Source organism: Pogona vitticeps, chromosome 3, assembly GCF_051106095.1.
Source record: "Pogona vitticeps strain Pit_001003342236 chromosome 3, PviZW2.1, whole genome shotgun sequence".
Classification (NCBI taxonomy): Eukaryota; Metazoa; Chordata; class Lepidosauria; order Squamata; family Agamidae; genus Pogona; species Pogona vitticeps.
In genome coordinates this window covers 40,669,112-40,682,630 of record NC_135785.1, presented here as the reverse complement: position 1 = coordinate 40,682,630, position 13,519 = coordinate 40,669,112, and the positions used below count along the sequence as shown (strand labels likewise).

The 13,519-nt window shown below is 40.1% G+C and overlaps 1 pseudogene; it reads right to left on the bottom strand.

Annotated features, from left to right (window-relative positions):
* Nucleotides 1-2,972: 2,972 nt before the first annotated feature.
* On the bottom strand, nucleotides 2,973-10,034 carry LOC110078713 (protein FAM210A-like; annotated as a pseudogene).
* Between the last annotated feature and the right edge of the window lie 3,485 nt (nucleotides 10,035-13,519).

Here is a 13,519-nt window from a genome sequence, read left to right as displayed (position 1 = left end):
AGAGAAGAGAAGGGAAACAAAATGCAAGGGAGATAAAGAAAATTACAGAAAATTGAATGCAGACTTCCAAAGAATAGCAAGGAGAGACAAGAGGGCCTTCTTAAATGAACAGTGCAAAGATATAGAGGAAAATGATAGAAAGGGAAAAACCAGAGATCTGTTCAAGAAAATTGGAGATATTAAAGGAAATGTTTGTGCAAAGATGGACATGATAAAGGACAAATGTTAGGAACCTAACAGAAGCAGAAGAAATCAAGAGCTGGCAAGAATACGCAGAAGAATTATACCAGAAAGATCTGGACAACCCAGATACTGTAGTGTGGTTGCTGACCTTGAGCCAGACATCCTGGAGAGTAAAGTCAACTGGGCCTTAGAAAGCCTGGCTAACAACAAGGCCAGTGGAGGTGATGGCATTCCAGTTGAACTATTTAAAATCTTAAAAGATGACGCTTTTAAGGTGCTACACTCAATATGCCAGCAAGTTTGGAAAATTCAGCAGTGGCCAGAGGATTGGAAAAGATCAGTTTACATCCCAATCCTAAAGAAGGGCAGTGCTCCCAGAACTCCCAGAAGTACAAGCTGGATTTTGAAGGGGCAGAGGAACTAGAGACCAAATTGCTAACATGCACTGGATTAAGGAGAAAGCCAGAGAGTTCCAGGAAAACATCTACTTCTGCTTCATTGACTATGCAAAAGCCTTTGACTATGTGGACCACAGCAACCTATGGCAAGTCCTTAAAGAAATGGGAGTGCCTGACCACCTTATCTATCTCCTGAGAAATCTGTATGTGGGACGGGAAGCAACAGTTAGAACTGGATATGGAACAACTGATTGGTTCAAAATTGGGGAAGGAGTATGACAAGGCTGTGTATTGCCTCCCCTGCTTGTTTAATTTATATGCAAAATACATCATGCAAAAGGCTGAATTGGATGAATCCCAAACCAGAATTAAGATTGCCAGAAGAAACATCAACAACCTCAGATATGCAGATGATACCACTCTGATGGCAGAAAGTGAAGAGGAGCGAAAGCACCTCTTAATGAGGGTGAAACAGGAAAGTGCAAAAAATGGTCTGAAACTCAACATCAAAAAAACTAAGATCATGACCACTGGTCCCATCACCTCCTGGCAAATAGAAGGGGAAGATATGGAGCCGGTGACAGATTTTACTTTCTTGGGCTCCATGATCACTGCAGATGGTGACAACAGCCACAAAATTAAAAGACACCTGCTTCTTCGGAGGAAAGTGATGACAAACCTAGACAGCATCTTAAAAAGCAGAGACATCACCTCTCCGACAAAGGTCCGCATAGTCAAAGCTATGGTTTTTCCAGTAGTGATGTACAGAAGTGAAAGCTGGACCAAGGCTGACCCCCGAAGAATTGATGCTTTTGAATTGTGGTGCTGGAGGAGACTCTTGAGAATCCCCTGGACTGCAAGGAGAACAAACCTATCCATTCTGAAGGAAATCAACCCTGAGTGCTCACTGGAAGGACAGATGCTGAAGCTGAGGCTCCAGTACTTTGGCCATCTCATGAGAAGAGAAGACTCCCTGGAAAGGACCCTGATGTTGGAAAAGAGTGAGGGCAAGAGGAGAAGGGGACAACAGAGGATGAGGTGGTTGGACAATGTCATCAAAGCTACCAGAATGAATTTGACCCAACTTCGGGAGGCAGTGGAAGACAGGAGGGCCTGGTGTGCTCTGGTCCATGGGGTCACAAAGAGTCATGACTTAACGACTAAACAACAACAACCGTATATGCCACTTTCTCCCCATAGGTGGCCAAGGCAGCTCAAAACTTTTAAAACTCTACAATAATAAGTTTAAAATACTATTAAATATATATTTAAAGAAACAATCAAGATTAAAACAATGTTAAAAACATTAAAAATATTTTTAAAAATATCTAAATACCATAAATACAGCATTCTCTTGACCCCGCATGTGTTGCTTAAAAGCCTGTCTGAAAAGGAAAGAATTTCCCTGAAAATGAAAGGACAAGAAGGAGGAGGCCAACCTGGCTTCTCTTTATTATTTATTTATATTTTTATAGGCTGCCTTTATCTCAAGAGTTCTTTGCCTGGGACCCAATGTGGCCTACCATACAGTTAAAAGCAACAGAAAATGAAAATAGAATAAAATTATGAGCATTAAAATATAATTAAATTTATTGTGTTATTAAAACAGTTGAAATTAAAAGACTTTGAAATCACTTCATTAAAGTGCTAAAATTAGTCTGCCTTTTAAAGAGAGCGATAGAGAGAGAACAGCACGTGATTAAAATCTCTTAATTACCAAAGGCCTGCTTGAGTGAAAAGCTCTTTGCCTACCAGCAGAAGGCCCATATGACTTGGAGCTGCCCAGTGAGGCTAGAAAATGTGGGATGGGGCATTTTATAACATTGTCCCAACTTTCCGCCCCCAAATCTCCTGTTGGGTCAAGTTTTTATCTATTGGGAGATGGAGCCAAAGTCTGTTACCTCATCTAACCATGACTGGGATAACTTACTCATTATGTGACATGGTCTCCAACATAGTTGTTAGCTGGCACTGTCCCTCAAGAGGTCATCACAGCCTTCCCCTTTCTGTGATAATTTGAGGAGAAGTGTGATGTATATCCCTGCTCTTCGTATTCCAGCTTTGATTTACATGAAAATAAATCCTATTGATTATTCCTCTGCTGCAGAAGATTCTAATAGAACTGAGATATCTTGGCCTGACTAAAGCCATCCAGCACATTAATAAAACCAGTGAGATATGGATGGGAGACTTCCTCGCTTGCTTTCTTTAGAGTTTAATTTCAGATAATGTGGATCAATACCCGTGATACAGAAGGACTGTGAGTGCCACCATGAAATTTGCTGTAAGCTCCCACTCAACTAGCTAACATTTTGTTATCTCTCCATTTACACCCACATTTGGCCATAAGTCTCCAATGACAGGTAAGTGAACATTGTTTCATAGACCTGCTCAGTTTTGTTTTTGACTAATTTGGGTGTTTGAACAATAATTCTTTAGGATATTCAGAACGCTTTCAGGCATTATGAATTCGAGGAAAGGAACGACATTTACTCCTTTTAAAGTTGCATAGTAAAAGGTTCCAAATCATAGGGTAGAAGTTACAAGGTGCACAGAGACCAGAACTTTGCTGTACTGTTTAAAAGTTTTCTTGAATCTTTGTACAAGACTAATTGACTCCTCTTGTAAGGAACCAAGCTCTACAGTATCTGGTTGTATAGGGGCTCCGTAAGCTACATTATCAGGTGATGTGGCAGGATATTCTCTCTTTAGTTCGTTATTGTGATTGTGAGGGTTGTCTGGCTGGGATGATGCCTTGCCCAAAAGTTCCTGTTCCTTGGACACAAGGAGACTAACAGATGCATGCAGATGTTTGTGTTGGACTCTCAGAGGCATGGGCACCATCTTCTATCTGCTATGAAGCAAGGAGAATTGTTCTTTCAAACACTGAAATATACAGGTGCGATTCAACATTGATGATGTCCTATATGTCAGCTGAAATGTTTTCTGCATTTTGGTTGAGGGCAACAGTATGCTGGAGATACTGTAGCATACAGCTTCTATTTACAGCTGTCTTGGAAATCAGCACTTGTTGCAAGGACTAAGCCATTGGCATCTGACATTTCTTCTGCTGGATTAGGTCCACGATTCAGTTGCTGACTCCTGATGAACTAGATTAGATCACTGCTTCAGCACGTTTGTCATGTACATGACAGAGGGAAAACCTTATTCACAGACACAGGGCAGCAAGGAACTCGGGACCCACCTCCTTCATCTCCTCAAACAAGCACAACGTGCTCATGGGCATTCCTGGCCTTTCCATCACCCTCCGCAGTGCCCCACAAGGTTCCTCTGGGAAGTTGTAGTTTATCAAGAGGCCCTTTAGTCCAGAGCCCGGATAGTATAAATGGTCTGAACTGTAGCCTGTGTAATCAAGCCACCATCTGTGAAACCTGCTGCATTGGAGTAATAATACTGTTTATAATGCCTTACAAGGGCATTATATGTATTTTGTGGTAATGTATGTGAACTTTTGTTTCTGATCATGGGGCATTCTTGGCAAAGATACTGGAGTGGCATTGCCTGAGAAACCTATATGTGGGACAGGAAGCAACAGTTAGAACTGGATATGGAACAACTGATTGGTTCAAAATTGGGAAAGGAGTATGACAAGGCTGTATATTGTCCCCAGGCTTATTTAACTTCTATGCAGAATACATCATGCGGAAGGCTGGACTGGAGGAATCCCAAGCCGGAATTAAGATTGCCGGAAGAAATATCAACAATCTCAGATATGCAGATGATACCACTCTGATGGCAGAAAGTGAGGAGGGTTTAAAGAACCTTGTAATGAGGGTGAAAGAGGAGAGTGCAAAAAAACGGCCTGAAACTCAATATCAAAAAAAACTAAGATCATGGCCACTGGTCCCATCACCTCCTGGGAAATAGAAGGGGAAGATATGGAGGCAGTGACAGATTTTATTTTCTTGGACTCCATGATCACTGCAGATGGAGACAGCAGCCTCCCTGCTTCTTGGGAGGAAAGTGATGACAAACCTTGACAGCATCTTAAAAGGCAGAGACATCACCTTGCCAATAAAAGTCTGAGTAGTCAAAGCTATGGTTTTTCCTGTCGTGATGTATGGAAGTGAGAGCTGGACCATAAAGAAAGCAGACCGCCAAAGAATTGATGCCTTTGAATTGTGGTGCTGGAGGAGGCTCTTGAGAGTCCCCTGAACTGCAAGGAGAACAAATCTATCAATTCTAAAGGAAATCAACCCTGAGTGTTCACTGGAAGGACAGATCCTGAAGCTGAGGCTCCAGTACTTTGGCGATCTCATGAGAAGAGAAGACTCCTTGGAAAAGACTTTGATGTTAGGAAAGTGTGATGGCAAGAGGAGAAGGGGATGACAGAGAATGAGATGGCTGGACAGTGTCTGTGAAGCAACCAACATGAATTTGACACAACTACGGGAAGCAGTGGAAGATAGGAGGGCCTGGCGTCCATGGGGTCACGAAGAGTCAGACATGACTAAATGACTAAACGACGACGATGATGTGAACTGCTTTGAACATTTAATATGTGCTGTATTAAATGTGCCTTATTAGCAGAGTGGTAGTATTTTTGCTCATTGTACATTTGTTAAATAGATAAGATTAATGCCACTGGCGGTGCATGAGTGGGTAACCTTCAGACATCAAAGAAACTGATGTAGGTTTCTGCATAGATGAAGACCCAATTTGAGTCTTTTCCTGACATCCAAACATAATGAAGGGAAGAAAGAAAAAGACAGGCTTGTAAAAATTTGCCTCAGCTAGGACTTCAAATCCATATAAAAGACTTAAAATTCATAAGAAATAGCACAAGAGAAGCTCTATTTATCTTATTCAGATCTTGAAAGTTGTGGTTTCTGGGAGTTGTAGTCCAAAAAGTGACATTTCTAAGCTTTGTTTTTACTGGGAGAATGGCCTCAGATGGGTTAAGCTAGCATGATTGGCCACAATTTGCAGCAGCTGGGGATGTGACCCTGCTTTCAAGAATTTGTTTCATCATTTTAAATGAACTGAATTTGAACACTTACCAATGTGTTTTATGACCATTACACAGTCAGTGATCAAGTGTGTTATAACAGCCTGATCTGTGTAGCTAAGTTGCATTCAACTGCATCTAATGATTTTTGTTTCACCAGCTCACAGATGGGATCTTGATGCACTGTGTTCATGAAAGTCCTAATGTGAAAATTTGCTTTAAGGTCAGGGTAATTTAAATAGCCTGTCAAGAGAAGCTTTTAGAAAACCTAGTGTGTGACTGTAAGCCACAAGATTTCTCATTAAGCATGCCTTGTATTAAGCATTGATTTTGGCTACACTCCTTCAGGTGGAAAGTAGCTCTGTCAGCAGTGTAGGGGTGGCAGTGAGTGTTTTAAAAATAATTTCATTCTCCAGAAACTGTAATACCTGTTTAATGTTCGTGTTGGAAAGGTTAAAATCAGTTATTGGTGCATCTTTCCGGCTCCTCCTGCTGGCATTGTAACTATGTATTGTGGGTCAAACAATTAGCAATCACCAAGCAATCAGGAAAATGCTCATTGCACAATGCTGATGTTAGTATAACAGTGTGAGTCTCTTTGCTAAGAGCAGGTTAACAAATAATTTACTCACTACAGTGAACAATGAGATAACCTACATTTAGGCTTTTGTTACTGCTTTGCTAATGTGCTGCCAATTGGAACTTTTCAAATCATATGTAAATAAATATTTTAATGGTATTTTATTTCAGCTATTGCTTTAAAAATTACATTTTCCCCCTGCAAGAACATCAACAATAATAAAAAGTGCAATTTCATTGCTGATCCACATCTAAAAGAGGGGGATGGGGTTGGTTATTGATGTATAGTAAGCATTTTTCATTTACTAAAGGCCACAGAGAGCCCTATGACTGATTTAATCCATGAATGTGGCTAAGCATTAAGATCTTGGAGTCTTACAAACAGGTCCTGATGTGCCTCTTTCCTGTATTAATAATAGGGATGACCTGAATATATGAAGAGAAAAACATGAGCTCCGTCTCCTCTGTTGTGATTTTTGTCACATAGAAAATGATAGGCTGAAAAGGAAAACCTCCATTAGATATAAAAGTTCTCCACGTGGTCTGGAACCTGAACATGTGGAGAGTTCTCAAGTAGGCTCTTGTTGTTAGACTGTCATTCTCTATCAGATATGTAATGAATATTTGCAAAAATTACTTCTTCTTGACCGGACAGATTGTCTTGATACATTGATGCAATGTGTTGAAGAATCACTGACCTCCACAAGATTTCTCATTTTTAGCACAAGAGTAAGACATGGAATGATTTTTTCATTGATTTTATGAACAACTCTCCTGTACATAACCAATATCCTTTCCTTTTGTGAAGCAAAGCAAATGTACAGAGCAGACAGATAAGGACTGATAAAAGCAACTAATTTATCCAAAGATGTAAGCAACCCATCCGGTGCTTCTGATTTTAAACAGTCTGTGTAACAAGACAGGAGTTGCAGTAATTGAAATCATACAATGTTAGCAAATTGTATAGAATTGTTTTCTCATGCATGCAAGTGGATGCTGAAAATATCAGTGACAATCTTATGTTAACTGATTATTTCCTTAACTCTTATGACACTTATTATTTCTATTGAATACCAGCCAAGAAAGAAATAGTTCAACAACACTTCAACAGGGACCTATCAAGTTCCATTCAGGATTGAAATTAAAGCTAGAGGTCTACGCAAATTTGTAAAAAAAAAACTAAGTATGGTTGGAAAGCATTCAGAATAAATGATAGATTGCTGCAAACAAGGAAGTTTATAGCAAGCTGTAAAGTACTGCAATGGAAGCACAGTAGCATTAAGAGAAGCAGCTCCCACTTGTTTTCTGCCAGAGTTGTGGTTTCCGGCTTTCTCTTTGCTCACTTCTGTTTCCAAACACACAAACAGAATTTCAACTTTATCGCTAACAGATTAAACATCTATGGATGCTCTGTATTCCTAAATGGATGATCACAATTTATTCCTGAAAGTGGTTACAGTTAAAGGCTGAAGCCTAAATCCAATTGGTAGCTGAATTAACACTTTTGCAAATCCCATAGATTCAATGGGTTAACTCTAGCTTCAACTATATATTGATTCAAGTCTTTAAACCCACTTTTCTTGTTAAATTATTGAACATTAAAATATTTAATGTCTGTTCTTTAATTTTGGGTGCTGTTTGTGGCCACACATGCCAGCAGAGAGCAAAAACTGCCTTGTATTTGACCGAACCCATGTAACATTTAGAGATACCATACTAGTTTTTCCACATGCTGAAAAAAATGCATAGTTCTGACACTAGGTGGCATATATAGTCTGTACATGGTGAGAATATCTCAGAATTCTTTAATTTTACTTGGATTTGTTTTTATGTCATTCTTTCGTTTAGCAATCCCAAATATACGGTTCCTTTTCTGTTATTATCATAGTAGTTTCTCTGCACAACAACCTTTCTTTTAAAAAGAATGAAAAATGTAGTTTGAATACCCTTATTATTACTTATTATTTGCTTCTTTCTAAAAGAAACATATTTAATGATTGGTTGTTGTGGGTTTTTCGGACTCTTTGGCTGTGTTCTGAAGGTTGTTTTTCCTAACGTTTCACCAGTCTCTGTGGCCGGCATCTTCAGAGGATAGCACTCTGTGCTCTGGTGTAGTTGGCTTGGGAGTCAACTGCACCAGAGCACAGAGTGCTGTCCTCTGAAGATGCCAGCCACAGAGACTGACGAAACGTTAGGAAGAACAACTTTCAAAACACGGCCAAAAAGCCCAAAAAACCCACAACAACTATTAGATCCCGGCCGTGAAAGCCTTCGCGAATATATTTAATGATTATTTGTACAGTTTTCTTAGAGGGGACAGGTAACCATTTTGGTCTGTTAGAGCAAAAACAACACATGGTACTTTCAAGGTTAACAAGCATTTTTTAAGCCTATAATCTTTTACTGCTTGTAGTTTACTCCATCCAACGCGATCTAATGGCTGAAATCCAGTAGTAAGTCACAACTAGAGTAGGTCCATCGAGTCAATGGCACTTATAGGGGAGTTGATTCACAGCCCTTCCTAGGACTTCCCATCCATTGGGCTAAACCAAAGGGTTTGCACTTGCACACCGTTCTCTTCTTTAGCATAGCTACAAGGAGGAATATGGGACTTTTACTTCCAGTTTTGATTAATTGCGGCTTGTTATTTCTTGTGTACCTCACAGATTGAGGTTAATACTAACTATGGTTTGTTTGGTTGATCATGGTTTGGTTTATTTGTCTATTATCTATTATCCTCCCTCCCTGCCTGCCTTTAAAAGATTGATACCTCGCCTTTCTCTGCAAGAGGACACAAGGTGGTTTACAATGTTAAATTAAACAATATAAAAACTGGAAGGAGGGGGAAAGATGAGCACCTTCCCCTTAGGCAGCTAAGTAGTTACTAAGAAAACCATGCCTCAAGAAGAAAGCCTTTGCCCTTAAATAATGTAAAGTGTCTTGAGCCCTTTCTTGGAATGGTGGGTAAAAATATTTTAAATAAAATAAAATATATTTGCTTCTTACTCCATCAAGGTGAAGCCCTTTATTGCCATGACTGTTGAGCCTTCTTGGCTTTAAGTGGCACCTCTGAATGCATATGTTTGTTGTTGTTTAGTCATTTAGTCATGTCCGACTCTTCGTGACCCCATGGACCAAAGCACGCCAGGCCCTCCTGTTTTCCACTGCCTCCCCAAGTTGGGTCAAATTCATGTTGGTCAAGCCCTTCGACACAATAAGGCAGCAGTCTATGAAGGGGAATGCATATCTTTTCTGGCCAACCATGGGAGACCCTTCCTTTTCCAGCAGGTTCAGAACTCCCCAGAGGTGTGCAAGGCAGGGCATGCCACAGCAGGAGTGGTTTATTGCCAGCATAATGTGGCACCGCATGGTGGTGTCCACCTCTGGGCTATTGAGTTGTAGCCATTGGGTATGAAGTGAACGGAGGTGGCAGGGATCTGAACGTTGTCCTTGCTGCTTTAGCCATTTGCTCTCCCATGTATTCTTCTCTTGCACTAGTTGCATTCTCCCCAGTAGGACAGCTTCTCCATTTTCTCAGCATATGAGACCCATTCCATCCCCAGAGGTGGCACGCAGAGATGGACCCACTCACCAGTTACTTACATTCAACCCTCTGCCAGCGAGCATCTGTTCCCAAGACCTCTGCCTCAACTGTTGGCTCCACTTGGCAAGTCTCACACTCTGTGCTGGCCTACACAACCTCCCACTGGTTTGTCTCATCCTCTGGCCCTCTCTCCTTCTTACCCCCATCTGCTAGGGCTCTCTCACTTTATTCCCACATCCTTCCTCCTTTGGCTCTGGGGAGGCATGAGCTTCTTCTCTTTCTGTCGGACAGCTGCATGTGGAAAAGTCTGTTCTGCCATTTGAAGGGCAATGGTCTGGCCTGCTGGATCCAGTCTGGTCATCCTCTGCAGGGCTTGTGCAAGCCTCACATTTCCAATTGTAGTTCTAGACACACCACTTTGGACCTACTGATGTGCTCACCAGCTGCTAGTTTAATGTGGCAGGAGCCACCCTGGAAGGCACTGCTGGCAAATAAACCTGTGGTTCAAAGTTGTTGTCGTTCTGCTACTACTATTACTACTATGGTGGTATCCCCTTTATAGTGACTGGTCCTTCAAACAGCCAACCCAACTGAGAGCAAAGAATCCAGCTAATCTCCATGCTGTATACCTTTCAGAATCTTTGTACTAGCACCCTTGAATTTGCTGACCTTTGTATTTACTGGCTTTTACTGTGCAGATGACAACTTCACTGTATGCTCACATCAGCAAAGATTTTTGTCTGGTGAATATTTAGCACATCTTTCTGAGTTTAATATTGCTTTAACTATGTACAATAAAACTTCCATTTTCTTGTTAATATTTTTAAAGATTGCTTGGCCTTTTCATCTGCTATATAGTGTAGGCGTATGCTAAATTACCTTACCTCCAATTGTTCTAAATATAATATGATTAATGACTGGGGCAAATTCATACAATTAAAGAAAAATCTACTCTGTACATGAAATGTACCTGTAATCAGCTCTTGGAGGTTAACTACAGTCTATACTGTAATCAGCAATGAAGTGAGTTCATTAAACTGTTTCTTCTGTTTTGAATGACAATAATTTCTTTCCTTTTTATAGGTTAAGTTCATTAGCTGAGAGAATGGAATGAATAAAAATCTTTGTCTTGGGTGCACTCCTGTATTTTTTGTTCTCAGAAAAGCCGTGCTTATAAGGTAGCTTTGGTGGGGAGACGATGAGAAAATAAGAAAGAAGCACTACCAAAGAAACAGGGGGAATAAGAAAACCCAAAAGGAAGAGAATTTTTAGTTGGATTAAAACATTGTCAAATCACTCTATAGTCATTGACCAGGTTAGCTGGGGATAATATGAGTTCTATCATCCACAATGTAAGGGAAGGTGGTGCTTACATGTGTTATGGTGCAGAAGTCATTATTCCCAGGGAAGGGAATAAAGAAAGAGTGAACAATGACTATATAACAGTAACCCAGTATTGAAGGAGAGGTCTAGAGATAGGTCAAGATTAAAGATACTGGAAGAAGCCATTTTTCCCCTAAAGATAAGCGGAAGATTTTAAGAAGCTGAATGTAAGATATGGAGGACAGGAAGAAGCAACAACTGGTAGAAGAGGAGGATACTTTCAAACAGAGAGTGTTCATTTTGCAACACCTCGTGACTTGACTGTAAATTGTAGTGGGTTTAGATTGTGGTTGATGATGGTCACCAAAGGTCCCCCAAGCAAGTGATAGAAGATTCAGATTAAGAGACCAGAAGAAGCTGAAATGGAGGATCGTGACTTATAATTGCATGGAGAACTGAAGAAAGAGAATGGAATGCGAGGGTATAAATTCATGAGGGTGGTAGGGGAAAAGGCAAAGGTATTGAAAAGGAGGATGTGACTTGAAAAAGGCATGGAAAAGAGGAAACCCAGTATTCTACTGATTCGGCTAAGGAATATAGAAGGGATATCACATGAAGAAATAATAATCTCTTTTTTTGTCTTGTTTCACCCTATATATTTTTGTTGTTGTTTAGTTGTTTAGTCGTGTCCTACTCTTTGTGACCCCCATGGACCAGGGCACACCAGGCCCTCCTGTCCTCCACTGCCTCCCAGAGTTTGGTCAAATTCCAGCTTGTTCTCTTGACAAAACTCTATTAGCCTTTGCCCTGGTTCGTTTTGAACTCCAAGGCCAAACTTACCTGTTGATCCTTTTATCTCTTGACTCCTTACTTTAGCATCCAATCCCCTATAATGAGAAGAACATCTTTCTTTGGTGGCAGTTCTAGAAGGTGTTGTAGGTCTTCATAGAATTGGTCAATTTCAGATGATTATCGCATCTACTATTGTGGGCAAGAATCCCATAGAAGAAATGGAGTAGCCCTCATAGTCAACAAAAGAGTGGGGAAAGTTGTACCGGGATATAATCTTAAAAAAAGATAGAATGATTTCAATACGAATCCAAATACGAATCCATATTCTTTAGGGGTCATTATAAAAAAATTAAATTTTCTTACTGTCTGACTATATTTTTATGTATGTAATTTTAATATACACTTTTGGTCTGTGTGATTTTGTGACACCGCAGAATATATAACTTTGTTAAAAGTTGTGTTCTCTGTTTCATTTTCTTCAGATAAAAGGCCAATGAATCAAACTAACCAAGCTTTTGCCCATCCAAAATGGGTGTCATTCTCCTCTAGTTCTTGGCAGGTAGAGACATACCCAGCACTTCTAAGCTCTCCTTTTCAAAGACCTGTGCATAGAGCAAGGGTGGAGAACATGCTGACCTCCAGATGTTGTCAAACTATAATTCCTACCAGTCCACTCAATTAGCTATACTGGCCAGGTGGGAATGGCAGATCAATGATAAGTGGGGAGCTACAGGTTTTTCATCCCTAGTCATGAGGGAGTGTAGCAGGATGGGCCAGAAAGAAGCGTAGCTGGATTTAGAGAACAACTGGAAATAGTCTACCATAGAAGTAGATTTTCCAGAGAGTCTTCTGCACCATGATACCTCTAAGCACTATCTTCCCCAACCTGGTGCACTCAGAAATGTTGGACTAGAACTCCTATCATCCCCAGTAAACTTGGTCAATGATTTTATAGAGTGACTTGACAGCATTATAGTCCAACACAGCACCAGGTTGGAGGAGACAGCACTAGTGTCTCTGTTTCTGAGAACATGTCTTAACACTTACTGTTCATTGAAGGAACGAATCTTTTGCTCTGGCAATGCTCCTGCACTTTGCACCATGGATAGATTTATTATTTATTTATTTATTTAAAATATTCATATGCCACCTTTCTCCTAAAGGATACAAAGCAACTTACATGTTAAAAATGGGATTCTTTTGACACCTGCAGTCCAAGAGGATACTATCCTATGTCTACTTCTCTGCAAATAAGCCCCACAAGACTTTATGTGACTTCTAGAGAGTGTACATTTGCTGGTATGTATGTTTATTGATTTTTATACAGAATAGATACAAGGACAACAGCTTCCTTTGAATAAAAATTCTATAAAGAAGGACCTGTGATTTTAGATAGCAAAGTGAAAGGCACTTTCATGAGCACTTGGAAGAAATAAATTATCAGAAGCAGATAGAGTACCAGTAGCTACTGTTGAAATCCTAGGAAGAATATGCCAACAAATACGGAAAGCAAAGCAATGGCCCAAAGACTCAGTATATGTTCCTGTCCCAAAGAAATTAAGCATCAAATAGTGTAGTAACTATAACTGTGTTAAATTCCAGGGCAAGTAAAATAATGCTCACCTTTTTACAACAAGCTGGATTCCAAAATGGAAGAGACACTAAATATCATATTGCAAATTTTCCTAGAAGCAATAAAAATAAAAATAAAAATAAACTGATATTATTGTA